The sequence below is a fragment of the Hylobates moloch genome, unplaced genomic scaffold (assembly GCF_009828535.3).
Source record: "Hylobates moloch isolate HMO894 unplaced genomic scaffold, HMol_V3 SCAFFOLD_10, whole genome shotgun sequence".
NCBI lineage: Eukaryota > Metazoa > Chordata > Mammalia > Primates > Hylobatidae > Hylobates > Hylobates moloch.
The window spans coordinates 75,351,936-75,378,233 of record NW_026652285.1 but is presented as its reverse complement, the minus strand read 5'-3'; the positions used below and the strand labels follow the sequence as shown (position 1 = coordinate 75,378,233).

The 26,298-nt window shown below is 34.6% G+C and overlaps 1 long non-coding RNA gene across 2 annotated transcripts in view; it reads left to right on the top strand.

Annotated features, from left to right (window-relative positions):
* Positions 1 to 26,298, top strand: part of LOC131384475 (uncharacterized) — a 123,059-nt gene that overhangs the window by 76,351 nt on the left and 20,410 nt on the right. The window contains exon 3 of one of the 2 annotated variants that reach the window (XR_009215364.1): positions 17,263 to 17,359. This is a non-coding gene — a long non-coding RNA (uncharacterized LOC131384475). Of the gene's footprint in view, positions 1 to 17,262; positions 17,360 to 26,298 lie in introns of those variants that run through there. The other variant, XR_009215363.1, reaches the window with a different exon arrangement.

The window sequence follows — 26,298 nt, the reverse complement described above, 5'->3', positions numbered from 1 at the left end:
CTGCAGATAGTTTGGTACAGCCTAAGCATAGAGTTCAAAAGGGCCTGATGAGAGATGAGGCTGAAAGCATTAAGAATATCACGCCTGTAATCCCAGCACTTTGGGAGGCTGAGGCGGGCGGATCACGAGGTCAGAAGATCGAGACCATCCTGGCTAACACAGTGAAACCCCATCTCTACTAAAAATACAAAAAATTAGCCGGGCGAGGTGGCGGGCGCCTGTAGTCCCAGCTACTCGGGAGGCTGAGGCAGGAGAATGTCATGAACCCCAGGGGGCGGAGCCTGCAGTGAGCCGAGATGGCGCCACTGCACTCCAGCCTGGGCCACAGCGAGACTCTGTCTCAAAAAAAAAAAAAAAAAAAAGAATATAAACCATAAAAGACCTGTTTAACATTCTAAGGACCTTAGGAAAAGAAAGATATTAAATAATTTTAAGGTACAAAATGACATAATTAATACAAAAGGAACCATTATAGGCTTTATATTCCTTTCCTAAAAATCAATTATACCATATATTAGTATTAGCTTCAGCACTTTCTCTCTCAATTCTTCCAAGTGGATTTTTATTTAGCCCCTGCACTTTCTAATTCAGTTCGTACAAATAAAATTCTGCCCATACCCTTGAAAATAAAGTCCCTACACATTACAGATAGGGGAAGAAAGGGCTATTGATTCAGCTCAAGAAGGACACGAAGTTTCAAAATTACAGTCATTTAAAATAATATTTTAGATAAAATCAGAATCTAAGCATTTACAAAAATTAAATCTTGTTCTGTATTTAGAATCCTTGAAACAGTCCTCCTGAAGATACTATCTGTTTCCATTTTGAAGCATATGGACTAAAATGCCTCCTTTGTAAATATGCCTTTCTCCCTTATTATATTAATTGATCTTCATGAATATGACTAATCAAATCAATGCATATAACGTTAGAATCTTTGCTTGTTGGAAGATTCTTAAAATTCTGTTTTTACCTGTTTGATGTTTTAAGTTGTATTTACTTGTTACTGTTAAATCAATTATAATGAAATAGTTTATAATTATAAACAAAGGAGTTTATTCTGAAATGCTTTAATAAAATATTTAATTTGCATAATTTTCATATATATTTTAGCTTTGTGAGGCATAAAACCAGGTACTGATCTTAGCCAAAACCTACTTAACAAAAACACAAACACATGAGAAAAAGAACAGGTATTCTAAAAATATCATGCTAAAACATAGACCAGAATAAAATTAAAAGATTCCTGGAAACTTTCCATGATCAATATGAGATAAATTAGCATGGAGTGATGGTATGGTAGATGTGTGAGTAGCTTCACAGATCATTCTAATTGCCCTAAGGATGATGTTTTTGTACAGTAATCAATAAAACAGTGATTAAATTCTTTCTCCTAGTATCAAGGTAAAATCATACCAGACAATATAACTAGAAGATATAGCATTTACTAACTATTAAATAAGTTATAACTCTGATTAAAGTAAATTTCTTACCCCTGGATTCTGGGTTTCCATTTTCACATGGATTTTTAACTTTACCTTTACTACCTTCTTTCTTTTAGCTTTTACACATGCTTAAGGGCAGCAACTTTTTCTGCTGACTCTGCACTTGCCTCATTTTAGACTTTTGATCTCCCCTCTGCTTAGCTCTATCATCAGTGGACTCTGATGACACATTGCTATGGTTTACCTACTCAGATAACTGTTCCTCTTCACTATTTTCTACTGTATCATCTTCCCCCATCTGCTCTTCAGATCTTGGCAACTCTCACAATTGTGTTATAGAACAAATTTTGTTCTCGCTTTATGCTCTCTCTCTCTCTCTCTCAGCAGTTTCATCCATTCTCGTTGTCTTAATTATCATAAATAAGCTGATATTTTTATTCTAGCCCATGAATTGAAATCCATATATATTCAATTTTTAAGGAACATAGGAAAGGATAGTTTAAAACAATCCCTTTGGCAGCTTATATAGAATTTTTCGTTCACTAGCTTCTTTTGGAATTGTATAGATAAAATGGATAATAATAAAAATTTTGCAGAAATAATCTTCTTGGAACAAAGACATAACTATTAGTATTCTCACGAACTCATTCTGTGCCCCTAAATGAGCAAGGCTATATTTTGTTTTTGTTTTTTTCTTTATACAAAGAGAAGACTGAGATGTAGACACAATGGTAGCAGTTAAGAAATCCTCTGACAATTGATTTCAACTTTATGGAACTATCATACAGACCACAAGTTTTGAAGCATTTTTATTGCTGATATACACACAAAAAGTGCACAAATCCTAAGTCTGCAATATGAACATCTATGCATAGCCTTTACTCAGGTAAAGAAATGAAATATTATCATCATCTCATAAGCTCCTTTTCTGTCTGCTCACAATTATTAGTCTTTTTTTTCTTCTTAAATGTAATTAACTACTAACCTGACTTCTAACATTTAAGATCAGTCATGTCTATTTTGGATCTTTATATAAATGAAATTATTCCGTATACATTATTTTTGCATCAGGCTTCTTTTTAGTTTAGGAAGTATTTTTTTAAAATGGAACACAGACCTGTAGACTTTTGGCAACAATTATAAAACTCTTAGGTAACTGATTTTAAGCTTTCGTGTCTCACACATAAACCATCATTAGTTTTGATGTGCTGATTGCACAACACCATTGCCGATTCAAGCTCATGAGAGACAAAACTGACTTGGGAAAAAGAATTATAATTTATCCTCATCAAAATATATGGGTTTTCTTTTTGAGAAGGTATATAGACCAACAAGGACAACTGAAATATATCGCTAGGTCTGCATTAGATTTCTGTGTCTATTAGCTAAGGAGCCTGCAGGTACAGCAATGATTTTGGACATGCTGTTTCTAATGAGAATGCCTGAGGTTGTCTCATGAATTCTTATGCCCTAAATACACAGCACAGCCTGCAAAGGCCTCAAGTATATAACTCACTAGAAAACTTAAATTAAAATTTGGCCCAGGGGAATAATATATATTAAAACAAAATTTTGTAAAATTGCAATTGATTTTGAAGTAGTCTGTTGGTGAAACTATAGGCTCAAAAGAAAAGCACAATAAATGTGGTCAGATTACCTGATTGTTCCATGTGATATTTCTTTCATCAAGATTATAAATTTTTTTTTTTCTAGTGAGGGAAAGGTAAACATTATGCTAAGCCCTGTGGGTCACTCTTCTTCATTGCATACTTAGTAACACAGGACTTTTGTTATCAGCATCTCTAACATTATGCATTACAGTTAAACACAAGGCAAAATCTGATCATGAGGCTCTTAATGTGACAAGTATAACAATGGATCTCAGGCAGTGCTTGAAGGACTAGAGATCTAAGAGGTTTTGCATATGCCCAAGTGAAACTAGAGAAGCCTGGTGACATCTACGTACAAAACTACAGATCTCCTCTGTAAAAGAAAGGTATACAAATGCAAGGGAAATTTCAGTTTCTGTAGCAGCCTGGACTTTTCATTTTCTAAATAATACATGTCTTCATAATGATAAAAGCTGTTTTAATTTTTGAAGTAAAAGTTTCTTCTCATCCCTAATTGCCATTGCATCCTCATGCCCAAGTAATACACTACCCATCAGAAGCTATATTTCCCATAATCTCTGCATTATTATGGAGTGCCCTGGATTCTACCCTGGGTGATTTAGAATTGATAGCTGTAGTGGTTAAACCATTTTCTATGTAAATTAGGAAGTAATTAAAAATTCAGATTTATTAAGTCATGCAATCATTTGTGTGTTTAAGGAATTTTCGCGTGGCAAAGACTAGCAAGTTAACTATACAGATGGTCCCCGATTTATGATGCTTCAATTGAAGATTCTTTGGATTTCATATTGTACAAAAGCGATAAACATTCAGCAGCTCAGTAACTTAAGATGGGGTTATGTCAGTATAAAACCATTGTAAACTGAAAATATTTTAAACAGTTGGGATCATAATCCTATAGTAATTTGAGCATCTGATTATTATCTATCTGATCCATTTTACTGATGAGAAAATTGAGGTTGTATAATGCATGCTGGAGATATATATATATATATATATATACACACACACACACACACACATACACATATATATATACACACACACACATAATACATATATATATATATAAATTTCCAGAAAAGGAAGACATAATTTGTGAACCAGATAAAAGAAAATTCCTGACCATCATAGTATGATAAAGTACTATATTTCTGGGATATACAATTCTGACTTGGACAGTGCTAGAATAAAGCTATTGTTACATGGTATATTGAGCCCATGCAACAAACTCTACTACAGTCTACATAATCTTGCCAGACTGCATAAAGATCTCTGCTATACACAGTTTTGAACATAAAGATTCTCAGAATACAATTGTCAGAGGCATTTCAACCAGAGCAACTCCATCTTGAATAGAAGCTGGGTAAAATGAGGCTGAAACCTATTGGGCTGCATTCCCAGATGGTTAGGCATTCTAAGTTACAGGATGAGATAGGAGGTCAGCACAAGATACAGGTCATAAAGACCTTGCTGTTAAACAGGTTTCAGTAAAGAGGCTGGCTAAAACCCACCAAAACCAAGATGGCAATGAGCGTGGCCTCTGGTCACCCTCACTGCTACATTCCCACCAGCGCCATGACAGGTTACAAATGCCATGGCAATGCCAGGAAGTTACCCAATATGGTCTAAAAAGGGGAGGCATGAATAATCCACCCCTTGTTTAGCACATAATTTAAAAAAAAACATAAAACTGGACAACCAGCAGCCCTCGAGGCTGCTCTGTCTATGGAGTCGTCATTCTTTTATTCCTTTGCTTTCCTAATAAACTTGCTTTCACTTTATGGACTTGCCTCAAATTCTTTCTTACACAACATTCAAGAACCCTCTCTTGGGGTCTGGATCAGACCCCCTTTCTGGTAACATAATAATGAAAAAAGCCTTAAAATATATTTTTGAAAAGGTTTCTTGTTTCAGAAGCTGTACACACTTCTAAAATCATTTAGCTAATTAATTAGGATACCAAAGATAACAATAATTTAATATCACATACTTTTATACTTTGTTCCTGCATGTTTGACAGACAGAAGAAGTTGATGGTGACTGAAACTCTGAAAATATGCAGTCAGCACTTTTGTTTTCATATAAGTAGTTTGTAAAAGACCGATTTGATAGCTAAGAATGAAAAATTAGGAGAGATAAATTACGTAAACTTTCTTTATTAAAGTGAACACTATGCAAATATTAGATTTGTCTTTTATTTCAGCTGAGTTAGCCATTGATTGATTTCTTTCTATTTTAGCATGTTAATGAATTTTTTTCATTAGAATTCTCCATAGTTCTTCTCACTATTTAAGAATTATTTTTTTCAAAATTAAGCTGTAGCAGTATAAATTGCAGCTCTGCAACAAACTGAAATAGAGCATTATTTATAGCAAAATATATTATGTATTTAGTCTTTATTTGTCCTTTTCATCTCCACTTTCCTACCTTTTATGTCTCACAAAGCAATCGTCTAGCACATGACTCTTATTCATTAATTCCATCACTCATTAATTAGCAAACATTAATTGATTAATTACTCTTTGACAGATTTTACACTGCTGTCTGCATAAAGTTTCTGGCATTCTGTTGGAAAAAAACCTTAGACATTTCCTGATTTTCCTTTGACTGTCATCTTCATTCTGTAGGTACTGCTCTCCTCTCTTACTTCACAGAAAAACTCTTAAATTACACACGTTGAGGGTACCACACCGTCCCCTTTTCTATCGTCAAGCAGCTGGCCGACGGGCTACACAGGTTCAGGCTTTTCTCACATGTTCTGGATTTAGATGAAACAGTACACCACAGACTATCAAATCTGACATGCTAAATTCCTCCAAATGGACCAGATGACGGAAACCAGAATAAAAAGAAAATCTTCTCCCCATGGGTCCAACTCTGACCGATAGGAATGACAGAAATTCCCCCCTCACCTTGATTCCATAGAGTACACCAAAGAATAGTTTACCCTCCTAGTCCAATCAGACAAATCTTATGTAATTAGTATGCGAATCCTCCTAGCAAGTCTATCTTTACTCTTTATCATTAACTGGTAGCAAGACTGATAATGCAACACTCTACAATACCTACTATCCTTCTCTCACATCCTATGTCTGACATGTTTACCATTAAATTTTGAGTACTTAACACACTGTCTAGCACACACTAAGTAATCACCTGTCAGCTGACAATTTTCTCTGTATGATATTGCCATGTTACATCACTTACTTTATATAAGATCTTTTCTTGGTAGTAAAATTCCACTGTTGCTACTCCTGTAGAGATCAGTGTTGTCAGAAAAATAATCTTACACTGGGTCATAGTGACTATCTCTTGCTGTAAAACAGTCGTGGTTCAAAATATTACCCCAAAACCCAAACAAACAAAACTTAAAATTTGGGGGGATGTTTTTCTGATTTGATTTATAAAAGATGTATTAAACCAAACATGAGGGCTTCAAGCAAAGACCATTTTTTTCTTTACTCTCCCACATTATGCTGTCCTGTTTCACAGGGCAAAACTCACAGTGGTAGGTGATCCATACAGAGGCCAGCGAATTGCATCTGCTGAATTATCAGCATCCCTCATTCTTTTAATGAACTGTAACAACAGCGTAATGAATCAATCAGCCATGGGGAGAGGATGCCCTGGGGGTGAGCAGCAGAGCCTGTGAGACTGAAATCTTTTAAATGAAGTGAAATCTGTCTTCAAAGCCTACCAATCATTTAAATAACAGTGCAAAGAATCTTAATACGCCTGCATGACTGAAGTAAGCATTTTATAAGTACTACACCAGCTGTATTAGAGATTTAAGTAAAGGATGAGATTTTCAGATCAGTGTGCTTATATATACTTAGCAATACAATATTTAGAAAGTATGAATTGAAAATATACATTCTTTACAAATATTAGGGGAAAAGACTAATATTTTTATAAATACTACACAGGTGCTTTGCCTGAATCACTTCACATACCTGTACAGTAGCCACATAAGGCAGATATATTTTGCCATTTAGGAGCATTTCTGTTTCATAACTTTGAAATTGCTGAAGACCGGATTCAACAGTACATTTGTATGAGTCAAAATTTACATTTCCCCCCTATTGTATCCCATAGCTTCAGCATCTGGTTTCTCCTTCCTGGATACATATTTGCTAGGATTACACTATATCTTTTAAAACTTTTAAGTTCGGTGGTACACGTGCAGGTTTGTTACATAGGGAAGCTTGTGTCATGGGTGTTTGTTATACAGATTATTTCATCACCCAGTTATTAAGCTCATGAGTTATTTTTCCAGATCCTCTCCCTCTCTCGCCCTCCACCCTCCAACAGGCCCCACTGTGTGCTGTTCCCTGGTATGTGTCCATGTGTTCTCATCATTTAGCTTCCATTTATAAGTGAGAAAATGTGCTCTTTGGTTTTCTATTTTTAGAATTACACTACATTTTAAGTGAGATTAACTTAATATATTTTTAAGTATAGTGGATGATTCCTTTACTCATTGCCAAGTAATTCTTCCATTTCCATTGAAATAATTATTTTCTCTAAAAAAGTTTAGCACAATTTAAAGAAAAATACTGTAGATCTAGGCATTTGCTGGATAGCTGACATTTCTGCAATTAGAAAAGATAGTGCTAAATGACATCATTCTCTATCATTTTATCCTTTTCTGAAATACAGCTTGTGGCTTCTCAGAATCACAGAGGTAAGAGCAGCATGCATTTGCCTGATTAAGGCTTAGTCCCTATGAGTTATCTCATCCACTTTTATGGCTTCAAATACCAACTACAACTTTTTGGCTTCCAATTTGTATCTGCATTCTTGTCGTTACCCTTCCCTTGCAAGTGGGTGAAAGTGTTCTGAGGCCACATGAATTTTTCTGTTCATTCTTGGGTACCAGAAAGCTCTATGCTCATAATAAATTGCCAAAACAATCTCAACAATTAAAAAGTTTACATTTATGTAATAGGAAAAAAACCTTGAATTACTTCTCCCTCTGCAAACTCCTGCTGCAGGGTAGATCTTTTACTAATTGACAGTGTATCCTGTTCTTTACTACATTATATTTCTATCCTTAACATCCTGTTGTTTATGGGGAAACAAGGACGAAACAGAGGTCAGGAAGGGCAGGGAATACAAGTAAAGAAATTCCTAAGGTTGTCGAACAACGCTATTATCAGGCCTGGGTTTGAGAATTGTTTAAATATCACTGTTTCCTTAATGGAGGATTTTATTAGTGTTTTGCAGAACTTCCACCTTCTCCAACACATGCAAGTGCACGTAGCCATGCACACACACACACACACGCACAACCTTGATGTTGGTATATCTGGTTCAGTCTTGAGGTTGACTATGTCTTTCTCGTAGCGATTCACTCTATAGTTATCTTTTACTCTTAATGCCCATATCACCCCCCTAGAAGTCTGCATGCATAGGTACCCCTCTCTGCTACACTGGCCACAGCCAATCCACAAGCAAGCATTCTCTTTCTGAGACATATATGGGAGTGAAAGTGAATCCCAAAGCCACAGTTGCTTCCTTTGCTCTGCCACCTAAGTGGATAGTCAGCCGGTCTTTCATCCTATACATTTCCCAAGAAGGCTTAAGATTCTGGTCCAGTGTGTTTTTCCTTACTGCTGGACCATATATCGAGCTCGCCAAATAATTTTCATTAAGTCTCTTTTGAGCAAGGATGGGGCTTACAACAGCAACTATTGTAAGCCTCAAACAGATCTCCCTCAACAATGCTCTTAGTTTCCAGCCACACAATAATGTAAATCCCCGTGAAAGTAAATAATCTAAATAATTCTCTAGTACTTTTCTTTTTAGAGTCCCCAAGAAGGTCTGTGTTATAGGTTGTTTGGTATTTGATATATGCTGAATGTTTGTCTCTTTCAAAACTTCACATTTTAACATGCTATTATGACAACATTTATTTACCTGATGTGTCCATTTGAGTGATGTTAGGTGTGTTAAAATTAATATTTTAAAAAGATGATTTACTCTCTCCCCTTTCAACCCCATATCAGTAGATGTCATCTCCATCCATCTAATTATGAAGCAAATGATTTAGGATACAGTGTGTGCTCTTCCTGTATTCCTCCCTCATATGTAACCTATCAGCAATTCTTATTCAGATTATCTCAAAAAGACATAATGAAATCCGTTTACTCTTCCATTTCCATGGCTACCACTCTAGGTTTCTCTCATTGCTTGAATAGGTGACTACAATAACCTTCTCATTGTTCCCTTGCTTCTATTCTTGGAACAACACACCCTACCCTCCTAAAATTGTCTTACCTCATCAATAATGGCTTTTACAAATAGTTTAGATTTCATCACTCCTCTATTTAAAAACTTGTGATGCCTTCTCATTGCCCTTTTTGATAGCATAAAAAAACAAATAGAAAAACTTCTTATTTGGCTAAATACACGTAGCCCTTTTCAATCTCATCTCCTTTTCAATTGTACTAGCTCTTTTTCAGTTACATAAAAATGCCAAATCATCCCAATATCAGGGTCTTTCATCTGCCATTCTATCTTCCTGTACACTTCCCTCCTGCATTGCCATGAGGTGGACCCTTATTTATTTTTCCTTCTCTGTTTTTTTTTTGTTGTTGTTTTTTTTGTTTTTTTTGTTTTTTTTTTTTTGAGACAGAGTCTTGCTTTGTCGCCCAGGCTGGAGTGCCGTGGCGCAATCTCGGCTCACTGCAACCTCCTGCCCCTGGATTCAAGCAATTCTCCTGCCTCAGCCTCCTGAGTAGCTGGGATTACAGGCACCCGCCACTACACCTGGCTAATTTTTTTTATATTTTTAGTAGAGACAGGGTTTCACCATGTTGGTCAGGCTGGTCTCAAACTCACCTCGTGATACACCCACCTCGGCCTCCCAAAATGCTGGGATTACAGGCATGAGCCACCACGCGCAGCCATTTATTTTTCAATTTCAGATAAAATGACACCACTTCCAAGCAGCCTCCCCTGATAATATGAAACAAAATACCTTCTTGCAAACCAGTTATCCTCCATTGTATTATTCAATTTCTTTTTCTTTCATAAAAACTACTACACTTATAAAGCATTTTGTATAGTTTTGGTTTACATTGTATGAGTTATTTCTCCACCCAGTCAGTAAGTTAGACCCTCAAAGAAATAGCTCTTCTGTTGACAACTACATTTTCAATTGTAAACATTTCCAACTACGAACTCTACATTTACATATGAATTGTAAACACATCTAATCCATTCATAATATAAAACCTTATTTCACTTTATACAAATATTTTCTATGGATACTTTAAAATAATTGTTTTAAAGTTTTATTTAGTAAATTCATTTATTTTTGCATTCACAGGCCTGTAGTATGTATTTTTTCATAAATATTATACTAAGCATTTGATTTACAATCTAATATGATAAGTACAATGACAAAAATGCATTGAGATCTGGTGCGGTAGCTCACGCCTGTAATCCTAGCATTTTGGGAGGCCGAAGCATGGATCACCTGAGGTCAGGAGTTCGAGACAAGCCTGGCCAACAAGGTGAAACCCCGTCTCTACTAAAAATACAAAAATTAGCCAGGCATGGTGCCCAGAGCCTGTAATCCCAGCTACTTGGGAGGCTGAGGCAAGGAGAATTGCTTGAATGAGAGAGCTGGAGGTTGCAGTGAGCTGAGATCATCACTGCACTCCAACCTGGGTGACAGAGAGAGACTCCGTCTAAAAAAATAAAATAAAATAAAGTATTGCTATGAAAACAAATAGATGGATATATAATGGTAGTAGGGTAAGAGAAAGGATATAGCTCCTAGCAGTTAGTCAGTCAGAACTGATTTCTTTAGAATAAGCATGAAAACATTCAAGGAGCATTCAAGGCAAGCTTAGGGCTGAGTGAAAGCATGCTAGTGTATATTAAAAAAAAAAAAAAAAAAAGGAGGCCAGTTGTGGCGGCTCATGCCTGTAATCCTAGCACTTTGTTAGGCTGAGCTGAGTGAATCACTTGAGGCCAGGGGTTCGAGACCAGCCTGAGCAACATGGTGAAACCCCATCTTTACTAAAAATACAAAAATTAGCTGGAAATGGTGGTGTGCTCCTGTAGCCCAGCTACTCAGGAGAATGAGGCATAAGAATCACTGGAACCCAGGAGGCAGAGGCTGCAGTGAGCCAAAATCATGCCACTTCACTCCAGCATGGGACTGTCTCAAAAAATAAATAAATTAACAAATAAATAAATAAGGAAATAATAGAGTGATAGAAAGTTGTGGCAGAAAATGAGGTTTAAGGATGATGAATTTAAAATGACAAATATAAATTGTGAAATATTTTAGTGCAAATTACATTTAAGCACATTTGCCTTTTAAAAAGATCGAAGTAAGAAATGATTAAAAAAAAAAAATACCTAATATGGTGGAATGAACATAGAAATTCAGGATAGAACTCTAAGGATAGAAATGTTAAGATTAGGTGACTGAGACCCTATAAGAACGAGGGAAAGGTCAAAGATGACTCATTGGTTTCTAACTGCATAGTACAATGATTAAATGGTAGAAGAAAAACTTGTGTAAAAGATAAGTTTAATCAGAATAATTTTGAAGTGCCCGTAAGATTTCATGATTGAGAAGTGCACTGCATGAGGACTGAGGGATCTGTGTTGGAGGTCTATGTTTGGGAGTCATTCACAAACTGATATTTTGAAAACTTGGGTATAATGACTTGAATAATCAATGAAAGTTTATTTAACTTACATGTTGTCAACAGCCACTTTGAAAAGTTGTTGATGAACTTGCAAGTCAACAAGTTGGTATAACTTGAATTGGACAGAAAGACTGTGAGAAATTTGGAAAACTCTTTGATTAATGAGAATGAGTACCTGTAAGTCCTGCATCAACAGGCAGCACAGAAGAGAAAGTGTATTAGTTAGAGTTTTTAAAGGAAAAGCAGTGTTTGTAGGTAAATTTCTAATAGTAATGGCCTGAAATCAGCATTGGTGTCTTAAATATGTTATTTCTAATCCCAAAACTTGAAATATATAGGGACAAATTCTTGAGAAATTCCCTTTCAAGAGGAGCCATAGTGGTGCTCTCAGAAAAAAAAAAAAAAACTACTGGTTTTCATTATGACAATTTATTGTAGTATTTTCTAGACAATTTGGGGATATAAGTGTGCTATTTATAATGAAAAGAGCAACGTAACATAGGGCTTAAGGCTATGAATCAATAACTGGTCCTAGGTTTTCAAATGGAAACCTGTGGTGGAATGATGCTAAAGCTAGCAGCTGTATCCACGTGTGGAAGTGCAAAGCTTAGAAGATCCTCCTGCATAGATTTGTTTTGTGTTCTGTTTATAGAAATACATTTGGTGTTATAGGGTAAAAAAACAGATGAATATGTCAATGAGAAACATAGCAATAATTATAATACCAATAATAATCATCACCATCATAAGACTTTCATTGTAATGAAAGAGGGTTAGTCACTTTTATTTTTTTATTTTTATTTTTATTTATTTATTTTTTTGAGACAGAGTCTCATTCTGTCGCCCAGGCTGGAGTGCAGTGGCACGATCTCAGCTCACTGCAACCACCACCTTCCAGGCTCAAGCAATTCTCCTGCCTCAGCCTCCCAAGTAGCTGGGATTATAGGTGCTTGCCACCACACCCAGCTAATTTTTGTATTTTTAGTAGAGACGGAGTTTCGCCATGTTGGCCAGGCTGGTCTCGAACTCCTGACCTCAGGTGATCTGCCTGTCTCGGCCTCCCAAAGTGCTGGGATTACAGGCATGAGCCACCGCGCCCAGCCTAGTCGCTTTTAAATAATTTCAGCTCTCACTTAATAATTAAGGTTTTAAATAAAAGACACTGTCTAAGTTTTGGTCTTGTTGTTATTCCTTTGGGCAAAAGACAAGGGTATATCTTTTTTTAATTGAAGTGAACATTACAAAATATAAAATTAACCATTTTAAAGTGAATAGGTGGGCACAGTAGCTCACACCTGTAATCCCAGCACTTTGGGAACCTAAGGCAGGAGGATTGCTCGAGTCCAGGAAAACAGTCAAAAATCAGCGTAGGCAACATAACAAGACCCTGTCTCCATAAAAAAAAAAAAAAAAAAAAAAAAATTAATTAGTCAGTTATGGTAGCACATGCCTGCAGTCCTGGCTACTTGAGAGGCTGATGTGGGAGGTTTGCTTGAGCCCAGAATTTCAAGGTTGCAGTGAGCTATGATCATGCCATTGAATTCCAGCCTGTGATGTCTCTGCAAAAAAATTTAAAAAATGAATTATTTGGTAGCATTTAGTATATTCACAATGTTGTACAATCACCACTTCTATCTAGTTCTAAAACATTTTCATTACCCCAAAATATAACCCCCTAGCCTTTAAGCTGTTACTCATCATTCTTCCCTTCCCTTGGCTGCTGGCAACCCCTAATGTGCTTTCTGTCTCTATAGATTTACCTACCATGGATATTTTATATACATTGAATCATACATGTGACTTTTTGTGTCTAGCTTTTTTCACTTAGCAAAATACTTTTGAAGTTTATTCTCATTATAAGCATGTATTAATGCTTCATTTCTTTTTATTGGACAATACTGCAATATGGAATAATTTTATAGAATAATATTTCATTGCATGTGTATACCACAGTTTGTTTATCCATTCATTTATTGATGCACTCTTGGGTTGTTTCCACCTTTGACAATTGTAAATTGTGCTGCTATGAATATTCATGTATTCAAGTATCTGTTTTAGTATGAGTTTTTAATTATTTATGTTATATATCCAAGTATGGGCTTTCTGGGTACTCTGGTAATTGTTTAACTTTTGAGAAATTGTCAGACTGTTTTTCATAGTGTCTGCACAATTTCACATTCCTACCAGCAAAGGTTCTAATTTCTCCACATACTCTTAAAGACTTGTTATTTTCTATTTTTTTTTCCCAATAGCCTACCTGGTGGGTATGAAATACTATTTAATTGTGATTTTGATTTGCATTTCCTTAATAACTAATTATGTGAAGCATCTTACTATGTGCTTGTTGGCCATTTGTATATCTTCTTTGGAGAAATGTATATTCAAGTCCTTATGGCCAACTTTTTGTGTTTTTGTTGTTGAGAAGGTGGCAGGATATATGTAGCCAAAAGAGGACACATACAAAAGAAACAAATGTTCTTACCAAGATAAATGTGAATGGATTTTGAAAAACCAAACAAATATGCACCACAATAATGTTTTGCTTTCTTGACTCAGAAAGGTTCTATTTTGGAACTTATTACATTGACTATATTCTTTGAATTTAAGGGGTATTATAGGTAAGAGCCAGATATCTTTTGTGGTTATAATTTAAACTGCACAATATTTGTTGATTTATTGTTTAATTTATCGATAACTTGTTTAATTCTGTGATCACTGTAGGTATCTTCTATAGTGTTATTTTTGTCGAGTTGCTGAAAATCAGAGTGCATATATCTTCTTCATATCTATGTCTGGGTTGAAAGAATAGTTATGATTGGGCGCAGTGGCTCATGCCTGTAATCCCAGCACTTTGGGAGGCCGAGGCGGGCGGATCACCTGAGGTCAGGAGTTCGAGACCAACCTGACCAACATGGAGAAACCCCATCTCTAGTGAAAATACAAAAATTAGCCGGGCGTGGTGGCGCCTGCCTGTAATCCCAGCTACTCGGAAGGCTGAGGCAGGAGAATTGCTTGACCCAGGAGGCAGAGGTTGCGGTGAGCCAAGATTGTGCCTTTGTGCTCCAGCCTGGGCAATAAGAGAGAGACTCCAGTCTCATAAAAAAAAAAAAAAAGAAAGAAAGAATAGTTACATAGTAGTTACATAGTATATCTGAAGCGAACACATTCAGTACATCAATGGCTACATTTTGAAATTTATTTATTATTTATTTATTAGATGACATATTTGGAAATCTTGATGGGAAAATATGGAGGGGTTAGGACATGATTTTTTCACATTCAACATAAAGAAATTCAGGTGGACAGTGAACCGAGTTAGGACTCTAGCCAGAGTTAACTAAAGTGTTCATACTACACTTACAATTGAATTATGAGGTCTTGTTTGGAAAGGAGAATAGTTTAAGATTATGCATTTATATTTGAATCAGTAGAAAAGGCTTTGAATTGCCCATCTGTGACAAGTAAGGAAATGAACTCAAACAATTCTCACAGTGTAGTTTTCTGAGTTTAGTGGAAGCTGTTACATTTTAGTCACCCATGGAAGAAAATCCTTAATCCATTTAATAGTTCTGCCTTTTTTATTTACACCTACCTTTGTTCCTTAAGTATAGGTAAGTGAATTCAATAGACTTGCCTATTTCTTCTGTGGCTGTCATTATTATCCAGAATACAACAAGGCTAATAGTAGCAATTTCATTCTCTATCGTCAGAGTAAAATTCGACTGATGATGTGGTTTTTATATGCTTGTGGCTACTTAAAAATGAAACATTTCTCAAAAAATATTAACATCACAGTATATAATTGAGATAAAAAACCATTTATTTTATTCCCAAATCTATGCCTGACCTTAAATATGTTACAAATAAGCCCAGCAACTGAATAATGCCTATGAACAAATGGCTAATGTGCCTTTCCAGTTGGTAAATGAGTATACTGTGCTTGTGTGAAAATTTTTGTTCTCCACCTGCACGTTTGTTTGTTCAAATTACTGCCTTTTAGTGATCAAGTGAGAAATCTCTCACGCCCTAAATGGTAAGATAGCAATAAAAGAACATTATTTCTTAAGTGTGAGAGGTCCACATTTGAATTCCTATTTTTACTCTTTTGTAGCTTTATAACTTTGGCAAGTTCAGTAACTCCTCAATCTTCTGCTTTTCGTTTGACTGTTAGATTAGTAACTTACCATTCTACAGAAAGTTATTAATAATTTCTCTTTTATTCATTATTCCTGCATGAGCAACTGCATCAACCATAAATGCAACTGCTTTTGAATAAATTTATGCCATGAGGTTTTCAGTGATTGAAATGATTTAGTCTGGCAGTATTTCATTTTTTTTTTGTCCTCTATCTCAACCACAAGGGCCAATTCATGATCTTTTGGTTTGAATTTATGACTTAGATGTTTACTCTACCTGACTTTGTGGGCGTTTTTGTTCTAATGATGAGTTATCAATTGTCTTTGGTTTCATCTCTACAACTAGCAGATTGGTTTTGATGTCAGATCATTACTCAGATATAATTTCATTACCTTTTCTTTATAAATGTATGTCATTTTAATTGCTGAGTGTAAGCCATTAGAGTCACTACACTTTTTGCTTTTTAATGGGAGGTTGAGAGAACAATTGTATCCAACGTTCTAGAAACTCCTCCTCATTTACATCTTCTCCACCAGAAAATAGTTATTAATTAATAATATTTCAAATTTATAATGATAATAACATTTACTGACTGCTTTCTGTGCCAGACCATGATTTAAGCATTTTATACAGGGTGTCACTTAATCCTTACATTCCTGAGAGGTTAGTACTAATATTGTTTCTATTTTACAGATGGTATAGAAAGGTAAATAACTTATCCAAAGCCAACATGTAGTAAGAAGTTTTAGTTTCTGGGTAATTATTCCTCAGTGGTTAGTTAATTTATAGTTTTCAACAGCTAAAAGAATGTAAAACAAACAAACAAATAATCTCAAACCCTAAATAATGAAAATCTCATAGAATTTTATACAAATGTTCATACAAATGGGATACTGTAAACACTTTAATGTAATAATTCTTTCCAATCATACTAGGAAAACTCTAAAGACAGCTAAAGCAGATGGATCAAGATTCATGTACAAAAATAAGAAAGACTTGACTGTTTAATTATTTGTATTTAGTTTGTTCATCATAGGTATATTAGGGAATGTAGGTAACATCTAAAAATTGCTTAAATTCATAGGTTGAGTACCGGGTTCTATTTAGTTTTGCAATTTTTGGCTTTTCACTTAATAATAGAGTCAAACTCTAATCTGCTTGCCTTTTCAGGTTGTAGGACTCTATCAATATCTATTTAAATAAACACAATATTTGAGAGAACTCTCCCTGTTGCTCAGTTTTATCTGAAGACCAATATTGTTTGATCTAAAATGTTTTCCTTTATGGCATTTTAAAAATTGTTAAATTATTCCAACGTTTTAGAAAAATTATGATATTTCCACTAAAGATTTTATTTTCTTCTGTTTTTTGTAGGCAAAGTGAACACATTTGGAAATATTGGATCAGCATTGCAGCTACACCCTTTAGACAGGACACACACTTTCCATTCTCCTTGACAGAGAAGCTGAAGGTAGGCTATCACTCATCATCAAATGTCTTGAGGATTTTTTAGAGTAAATAAATATTTCCCTTTTTATATGTTTCTAGCAAAAGTTCACAAAGGAAAAACAAATTTGAATGAGCTAGTATTTCAAAAAATAGAGAAAGAGAGACTACGTTTCTTTGTAGAAATAAATATTATTATTGTTGTTTAGTAGGAAAGCAAAGTCTGTGGTACAAAATGTGTGTCTTTTGTCCTATACCTACCTTAACCCTATAGGTATTTCAGTTTGTAACTTCTGGTCTGGAGATATTCAGCCATGTAAATGCTTCTGAATCTTCACTTCTGTATTTCTATCAACTGCAGTTTTACAGCAAAAATGTGGTTCATCGGTTTAACCCAATTTTCAGGGTAGGAATGCCAAAGAAATGCATCAGTCACAGAAAATTAAGAAACAGCCATACAGTACCTAATGGTCTAAGAAACTTAATCTGTTTCCCAAATCACTTGACTTACTGTCTAGGTCTTTTTTTTTTGTCCCCACTGAGAAATATGAAGTTCAATATCTTTTCCCTGAAGACTTCAAATGAAATCAAATTGTCTTTTATTTCAAACATAAATCCAATAATCAATATCTGGTTGGCAGGGTCTTATATGGATTATTTCTTGAAAACCAAAGACAATAATTGAGTTTTAAATGTGCTTAACATTTCAGGATGATACATGGTGAATGCAATGGAGAATCTTTTTCTGTCAATGTAGATTTCTTAATAAAAATTCACTTAAATGAGGGTCTATCAATTTGTAGTAAATTATTTCACTCTAGTTTAGAACAAGCTTTATTGAACACATGCCTTCCCCCTACACAGAATAAATTACGTCTTGGCAGTGCAATTCATTTAAATAAATATTTTCTCTGTTTTAATTTTAAATAAGTCCTTACCATCTGCTCTGTCCTTTAGTTACAAATGCCAAACAACATAACTTACTATTGTGCCATTTGCAAACTGCAGACAGTGAAGGGATTTGTTGCTTTGCATGTTTTTGTTTTTAGTTCTACACAGTCAGTATTTGTTTTTCCTTTTTTCATGCTTCAAATATAATGGGAGATATAATTCTATTCTGACATATTGAAACCTTTCCCAGAAAGAAAGAGACACAAGGAAGGAAGAATGATTAATTGAAAGACTAAACTAAGGCCATATCTGCAGAAATGTGATGTACCTGAAGGATTGTAATCATGTAGATGAGATGTTAAACCTAACTCTATGAGGCAGATGCCACGCAGACTGCATTGTAGCCAAGACCCTCAGTAAAGGAAAACCTATGTCTTATAGGAAGAACAAAAGACATTTCCAGAGAAACCAAGAATTAAAGGCTCATTCACCCTGTCTGCATCTTTTGATAGACTTCATATTCTACGGGCATAGCAAAAACTACTCAAATGTTAGAAAAGCATCACAAACTGAATAGAAGAGGAGTGTAATAAGTCTGGTTAACATGAAAGGTTATGTTCAGTTCAGCTCAGTGTTCATCAAGCCCTTTCTTGGAAGAAGTCACAACATGAAGCACTTAGCTGAATATATTCATAATGAAAATAAAAGCTGCTGGTTCATTTTTTAAAAAGAAAAAGAGAACAGAAAACCCTTATAACATGTTTATATGAAAAATTCATAAAGAACTAAAATTAGTAATTGGAAATTTATGATATTTTACAAAACCAGAGCATAGGAGCCTTCAAAGCCTTGGCTATTCTGCTGGGACAGGCTTCCCACGTTGTGGATGGGCACTCTCTTGAGATGTTTCTTAGAATTTTTCTCTCAGTTCAACATTCCACAGCTATCTGAGAGCAGACTCAGCTCTCTAGGATACCGTACTCTGGCCAAGGCCAGACTAATCTGGGTCTCCTGTTCCAGGATGATACAGTGGTAAGGGTGGTCAGTTTTATAGAATTAAAACATAGACATACTTCAGTTTCCTTAGGCACTGAAATCTGTGGTTATGTCTATTTCATTATAGTATTTCCCAGAGGTAACATAAGTTTTCATCTTTTCATTTTTAAACCTTACTTAGTAGTAATTATCTCAGGTAAACTCATCTATTCTACATTTTCCCTGTGCTAAAACCACTCTTCTCTTTCACAACAAATAGAGTGGGAAGAAAAATGTTGATATTTAAAACTAAAGTAAAAAAGGCACGGAAGCTTCTCCTATTTCAGACAAGTAAAATAATTCATACAAGGTGATACCTGTTTTTCTGTTTGATATCAACAGAGGCATATCAGTAGGTAACTTTCCTTGGTCATGTGAAGTCCTCAAAAGAAACAATAATTTAGAAATCAAATTACAAAGCTTAGGAATGTCACACTATCTACATACACAATGAAATAAAAAACTGGAATAAAAAACAGAATCAGAAAAAAGATTATATGCCATCTGGGTATATAAATAAGCAAACAAAAAGAAACTCTTTCTCTTTCAAATAATTTTTTGAGTCAAAGATAAAACCGAACGTGAAATTGCAGTCTATTTAGTATACTAAAATATAACAGTAATGAAAACAGTACATACCAGAATGCCTAAGGAATAGCACTATGACAGCTCTCAGAGGGAAATTAATTACATACATGCACAAACAAGAAAGAAGAAAACAAACGAATTAAACATTTGATCCAGAAAGTTAGCAAAGGAACAAGAAGATAAAATGGGAATAGAAAAAAAGAAATAACAAAGATTAAAACAAAATAAATAATTGGAAAAATAGTAGAACACCTCCTATTTTATGATGAAACTAGTATTAATCTTCACAACAAAGACGTTACACAGGCAGGACACTTTCAGGGGTTAACACAGAACTGAATTGGTATATAATATCCAGACATTTACTTTCATTGCCAGCTTAAAAATGTAGGAAATTAATGCCCAAAGAGATTAAGTAATTTACCTGTGATCAAAACATTTCTTTTCTTTGCAGTGCTTCTACTTACTGGTAGATTAGCCATTCTGAACTCCCATCTATATTTCCGATCTCTGTCATCTTTAATCTCCTATTTTGTCATTAATATACATTTTCTCATTTTCTTTCTCCTTTTTTTCTTTTCCTTTTTTTTTTTAACGGGGTCTTGCTCTGTCACCCAGGCTGGAGTGCAGTGGCAAGATCTCCGCTCACTGCAACCTCTGTCTCCCAGGTTCAAGCAATTATCCTTCCTTAGCCTCCTGAGTAGCTGGGATTACAGGCTCTGGCCATCAGCCTCCACTAATTTTCATATGTTTAGTAGAGATGAGTTTTCACCATGTTGGCCAGGCTGGTCTCAAACTCCTGACCACAAGTGATCAGCCTGCCTTGGTCTCCCAAAGTGCTGGGATTATAGGTGTGAGCACCATGCCCGGCCTAATACACATTTTCTTTCTCAAATTATTCTCTGAGCACTAAAATATTTCCCATTTCACCTCCCTTCATTGAGAAGTTTTAAAATAACAACAACTGAACTTCTATTATTTTACTCTCACTAGTAAAACTTCATTTACCAGAGTTTTTTTATAAATTCAAAATATTAATCATATTTCCATCATAAGAGATCTCATAGAATGGTGGGGTATAATTTCGTTTATTTTTCTATCCCCAAGATAAGCTTATTTGAACTCTATTTCATTCCAAGTTGAAGATACTGTGAAAAGTTGCCAAAGTGTTACTTTTCATTTTCATCAAAATATATCATTCACTACATTTCTTTTTTAAATATATTTTAGGGAATTTTTTTAACCTTTATTTTAAGTTCAGGAGTACATGCACAGGCTTTTTAATACAGGTAAACTTGTGTTGTGGGGGTTTGTTGTACATATTATTTTGTCACCTTAGTAATAGGTATAAAGTCTAGTACCCATTAGTTATTTTTCTGGATCCTCTCTCTCCTCCCAATCTCCATCCTCTGATAGGCCCCACTGTGTGTGTGTGTTCCCCTCTGTGTGTCCATGTGTGTTCATCATTTATCTCTCACTTATAAGTGAAGACATGTAGTATTTGGTTTTCTGTTCCTGCATTAGTTTGCCAAGGATAATGGCCTCCAGCTCTAACCAAGTCACTGCAAAGCAAGTGTTCTCATTTCTTTTTATGGCTGCATAGTAGTCTATGGTTTATATGTACCATGTATTTATATATGTACCAAAATACATATGTATTTTGTTTTCTTTATCCAGTCTATCATTGATGGGCATTTAGGTGGATTCCATGTCTTTGCTATTATAAATAGTGTTACAAAGAATACACATGTGCATGTGTCTTTGTAATAGAATGATGTATATTCGTTTTGGCATATACTCAGTAATAAAATTGCTAGGTCGAATGGTATTTCTGTTTTTAGGTCTTTGAGAAATCACCACACTGTCTTCCACAATGGCTGAGCTGATTTACACTCCGACCAACAGTGAATAAGCATTCTTTTTCTGTGTAGCCTCACCAGCATCTTTTATTTTTTTTGACTTTTTAATAATAGTCATTCTGACTGGTGTGAGATGGTATCTCATTGTGGTTTTGATTTGCATTTCTCTAATGATCAGTGATGTTGAGCTTCTTTTCATATGATTGTTGGTTGCATGTATGTCTTCTTTTAAAAAGTGTCTGTGTATGTCCTTTGCCCAGTTTTTAATTGGGTTGTTTGTTTTTTTCTTGTAGATTTGTTTATGTTGCTTATAGATGTTGGATATTAGACATTTGTCATATGCATAGTTTGCAAAGTTTTCTCCCATTCTGTAGGTTGTCTGGTTACTCTGTTAATAGTTTCTTTTGCTATATAGAAGCTCTTTAGTTTAATTAGTTCCCATTTGTCAATTTTCACTTTTGTTGCAATTGGTTTTGGTGTCCTCATGATGAAATCTTTGTCTATTACTGTATCCTGAATGGTATTGCCTAAGTTGTCTTTCAGGGTTTTTATAGTTTTAGTTTTACCTTTAAGTTTTTAATCCATATAGAGTTTTTTTTCTTTTTTTTTTTTTGTATATGGTGTAGGAAAGAGGTCCAGTTTCAGTCTTTTGCATATGGCTAATCAGTTATAACAGCATAATTTATTGAATAAGGAATCCTTTCTCCACTGCTTGTTTTTGTCAAGTTTGTCAAAGATCAGATAATTGCAGTTGTATGGCCTTATTTCTGAATTCTCTATTCTGTTCCATTGGTCCACATGTCTGTTTTGTACTAGTATCATGCTGTTTTGGTTACTGCAGCCCTGTAGTATAGTTTGAAGTTGGGTAGTGTGATGCCTCCAGCTTTGTTCTTTTTGTTTAGAATTCCATTGGTGATTTGGATTCTTTTGTGGTTTCATATAAATTTTAAAATAGTTTTTTTTTCTAGTTCTGCCAAAAATCTCAGTAATCATTTAATAGGACTAGTATTAAATCTACAAATTGCTTTGGGCAGTATAGTCATTTTTCTGATATTGACTCTTTCTATCCATTAGTATGGAATGTTTTTCCACTTGTTTGTGTGATTTCTGATTTATTTGAAGGCTGTTTTGTAGTTCTACTTGTAGGTATTTTATTCTTTCTGATTCACCACATTTCTGACATCCAGATTAATTTATCAATTATTTTAATAAATTCTTCTTTAGAAAGACCAACGTAGTACTCCAAACCATTTAATCTTTTCTTTTCCAGAAATCTAGTAATGTATACTGACATATTTATTTTAAATAATAAAATACCTGGATAACATGCATTTCTAATGGAAATCAAGTTTTGATTTTTACCTGTGTGCATATTCCAGTTTACAAAATGAAAGTAGTTGAGTAATTTTTTTGAGTAATTCTTCACAAAGAAGAAGAAAGAAAGGAAAGGAAAGAAGGAAGGAAGGAAAGGAGGAAAGGAGGGAGGAATGAAATGAAGGAAGGAAGGAAGGAAGGAAGGAAGGAAGGAAGGAAGGAAGGAAAATATTGTTTTGGCAAAACCTCAACCCCTTACTCATTAGATAGGTAATGATTTTTATTGTCTTTGTTGTTGTTGTTTCTTCTGCTTTTTTTTTTTTTTTTTTTTGGTAGGATCGGTGTCTATTGTCCTTGTTTTTTATGTCAATGTTGGAAGAGAAGCCTAAGCAATACTAGAAGAAAATAAACAGAGAGAGTGAATGAAGAAATTCTGTAGTAAAATTAAAAGAAAGTAAAGCCAGAGTGACCTCCAATAAGTGAAAATGAAGCTCCCTCTCTATTAGAAAAATCAGCAAACGATAGTCAGGGATCAGAGAGAGTGAATATGATAGGCAACTAGGCGCACTTGACAGGTTATATGTTTTCCCCAAAAATATATTATGTTGAGGGAGATCAGAAACATGTTTTTGTCTAGCCTTAATACTTGTGAATGTTGCTTTCATTGTTAAGCCAGTGAAATTGTGTACTTCTTTTATTCTTTGAGTTGTGAGTCAGCACAAGTAAATGAAATTTTAGCATTTTTAAGTTGAGAGAACCCAAAAAATAGTCCTGTGTTCTAGACAACAAAAGTTTACCTGTGAATGAATGAATTCTGAAGGTTTGGCATCTCAGAAGTCTTTGGTATGTTTATTTATTCAACATATTTTATATTGGCTCTATGTATAATATTTACATTTGATGTTGATTAAACTTGGCATAATTTGGACTCAGAATACTGATTACATTTGAGATATTCTTTCATATTGTCAAATAGAAACATGACATCTGGAAATATTTCATGTTACTAGTTACTTTAGAAAATAATAAAACAATATATTAGATTAATATGACAAGAACATAATTATCAATTTTATATTTAAAATATCTTATCCATGTGTGAACTTTATTAATGATATAAAATCAATGGTTATTTTTAGTTAAATAGCTTTATTATAAGTTCATTGTAAATATTCTTGTTTGTTTTCTATGCAAATTTTAAATTTTGTTTTATTTATTTAGTTTTTATAAGCATAGACTTAAATACACTTCATAACTTAGCAAATCCTGAATTGAGTCTGCTTCTCTAAAATAAATTCTTCTTTCTGAGAATATAAAGTGGATCTGAATTATAGGACCCTGCCATTTTATTTCTAGTTAATTATCCCAGAAAGAGACATCAAACCTAAAAAGGCCTGCTAGAATACTGATCTTTTCCCTAATTCATAGGTGGTTGCTTCTGTGTGGTCCTCTGGACCAAGCCAGGCCTGTCAAAGTCCTTCTCCAACATGCTTAGACCTGGAGCTGAGAAAAGAGTCAGTTTTCTCAGGGAAGGAAGCCATACATGTTAAAATTAAGGAATTCATGTAGGAAAAAGCCTACAATCACTAAAAATGTAGCTGATTCACAGAAAAAGCAAGACACAAGAGACTGAGAAAGACAGCAGTCTAAGATGTTGTTTTATACTTGATCAGTATTTGCATCATCCACGTCAAGTTCCAATTTAAAATTATACTTTCCAATCCTGAATACAAAATATTCTCTCCTTTTTCCTGTAAGAGGCAGTATTACATGGTGTTTTAAGAAGATAGGCATAGAAAATACACAAGCCTTGTCTTTGAAAATACAAACAGATTTCTCTGTTTATACAAATGCAGTTGTTAATCCTTGAGTGAGGGTGTGGTAAGGGGCAGTTACTTGCTCAACGTATTCCCCAATGCTATCTTTGGGCCACTGGGTCCTGGCTTCATCCTTGGATTGTTGAATGGGTGTGTAAGAGTCTCATGGAAACAGTATCTGCTTTACCAAAGATAAAGAGTCTCATGAGACTCTTACATCTCAGACTTTTCGTTTCCACTGCTCCTTCTTCTGTTTCTGACTTTGCTTTGTTTCTTAGATTGACTCAAACATTCCCACCTATAGACACATATGATAAGCTAAAAACCTTTTAAAATAAGGTTCATGGGGCTAAGGAATGGAGAAGAAAAAAACCGTAGACCATTTGCTAAGCAAGATGATGCTTATGGGTGATGTTTAATATTCATAATTGAACCTGATTATCATTTCCTGTCCCATAATCCTGTACATAATCAATCTCAAAGAATCAATCAGGGTTTCTCCTTCCTAAATATTTCTCAAAGCAATCAATTTATCTCAATTTCCAAGGAACTGATTCCTTGAGGCCTGGAAATTTCTTTCTCTTGTGTTACTTTAATGGTCTCCTAACTCTTCTTGCTTCTAGCTCCTTCCCCTCCACATTCATTCCCCACACTGTAGGAAATGGGATCAAGTAATGTCTCTGCAAAAATCCCTTTAAAGCTCTCTATTATGTTTAGTATAAAGTAAAATTTCTTACGATTGTAAGCCCATGCTCGATCTGCTCCTTGTTTTCTTCAGTTATTTCATCTTTTGAAACCATCCTTAGAGTATAAATTCAGTTCCTCTAATTTGCCATACTGTCTTTGATATGTGTTGTCTAGACATTATCCAGCCCTACCACTACCCTATAATTCTCTTACTCATCTTGATAGCAGTTGCTAGATGACTTATACAGTGTGAACCCAGGAGTACATCTCTTCTTCTATTGCTGAACAATGTGTTCTCAGCACTTAATCACACACTATGATCCAAATAAGGCCCATGAATAATATTTGTCAAAAAGATAAACCTGAATACAATTTTGATTAAGTAAGGGAAATATACATTAATAAACGAAATAGGAGTTGTAAAAGAAAATTGCTAAAATTTATCAAAGTAAAATAGTGTCTGGAAAACCATAAATCATATTAAAAACCTTTTGATAGAACAAAAGAATAAATGAATAAATTGCAGAATCATAAGCTAAATAAATTATCGTTGTCTCTTTTAAAAAAATAGTAGACTTGGTGTTGAGCACCGACTATGTTTTAAAAAGAAAACTGACAAACTGAATTTAAGTGAATTTGGCAAAATGGATATCAAGAAAATTGAAAGTTACCTAATAGTTTATTTTCTGTTTTCTGCAGAATAAACAAGTACTTTTTTAGTAATGTGAGACTGACCAAAAGTGGTAACTTTCTTTTTTTTTTTTTTTTTTTTT